The following is a 1,648-nucleotide window of genomic DNA, read 5'->3' on the forward strand; positions in this document are numbered from 1 at the left end:
AGTTTAGGGAAGCCAAACTGTAGTCTTGGAGGGCTACTTCCACACAAGAGCACCCCTTTGTATTTTGTGGGGGGTTATTATTAATTTTTGGCATGGGAGTTTGAATATTTGCTGTGTCTTTCTTTGGTGTGAGCAGGCTGTTATCCCCAGGGTGCTGAGTGTATTTCCACAGAGAAGGAGGCAATGGGTAGGGCTGGTAGTCAGTGCCTGGTTGCTGGGCTCTTCACAGCAGCAAGGACTTGCAGGAAGATGGCACAGGCTACTCGTAGTTGCAGGGAAGTGGTAATGAGCCTGGGCATATTTACAAGGTGCCCAGAGCACTTGGGAGTGGCAGCAGCAGGGTGTGTGAGTTCCCAGGGGAATGAGAGCAACAAAAAGTAGTGAGTTGACGAGACCTGCCCATCAACTCAGGTCCCAAAGTCAGCGGTGCTGCAGATTTAAGAAAGAAGAGACAAAGAAATAGAGTGGGGATCAGGGGGCTACCGCCTTTGAGAGGCAATAGCAACCCTCTGAGCCACGACATGATTTTTATGTGCTATTTTCTACTTCCTTGTAGGTACAGAATCACATGTGTCATTTACAATGTTACTGATCAAGGCTACACATATGCAAGGCACAGACCCTTTGTATTCACAGATGCTATACAAGATTAACCCTCCAGAGAAAGATTATGTTGTTTATTTTAAGGCTATTACGCCCTATCCTCCAACTCCCTTAGCGTTCTGGTCATGAGAACAAGAATGTCAATGGCTTTCCATCCGCGACATCTGGAGTATTTGGCCACTTGCTTTCAAGCAGCCACTCCTATGTTGCGCATTTCCCATCTCACTCCCTTTCCCCCAGGGGTCTAGGAAAGTCATATATTATGCAAGCCTGGATTAACGTCATTCTTCAAGCGCCATCTAGTTTCTTGGATTCACTATGGCCGGTGTATGTGCATATCTGGCAAGCCTCCAACATCGTTCAATTGCAATGCCCTCCTCTGAGGTGATTGGGGCTGCAAGTGGTGCCTGTTCAGGGACCCCTAGTGGTAGCGGGCCATGCCCACCTCTGGAGTCAGTAATAACTGGTGGTTTGCCCCTGCCACCTGTAGACCATGCAAGAAGCACCTGGTCCCACTTAGCCCACACAGGATATGCTGCACCAGCTGACCCTAGTTGTACCGGCTTGGGAAAGAACAGTGATCAAACATCTGGGCGGTGCCCAGAGACTTTGGCAGTGGCAGCTGCAGGGTGGGTGTGTTCCCAGGCGGGGTGAGAGAAACAGTGTGTGGTGTTGGGTTGCAGTGCCCCCCCTTTTTTTTTTTTGTTTTTGCCGACGCCTGAGGTGATTGGGGCAGCAGGTGGAGCCCACTCACAGCCCGCCCCCGTCCCCCGTGATGGCAGGCCATGCCTCCCTCTGGCCTCTGAGATGCCTGCTGCAGTCTGTCCCTGCCACCTGTAGATCACACAAGAGGCACCACATCACAGTTGGCCCCCCCTCCGCCCCGCTACCGGGAGCCACACTAGAGGGGCCTGGCCACCCCTGGCCTGCACAAGAAGCCCAGATTCTGCCGCCTGGCCAAGCGGCTTCTCGCCACCTGTAGCCTGGCCCACAGGTGCCCCGCCCTCTGAGAGCCTGTGCGCCTGCGCAGAGCGCTTCCTGCGGC

This window comes from Sus scrofa, chromosome 5 (genome assembly GCF_054392235.1).
Source record: "Sus scrofa isolate SSC_HxYL_T2T_F1_AM1 chromosome 5, Sscrofa_HxYL_maternal_Yorkshire_Landrace_v2.0, whole genome shotgun sequence".
NCBI lineage: Eukaryota > Metazoa > Chordata > Mammalia > Artiodactyla > Suidae > Sus > Sus scrofa.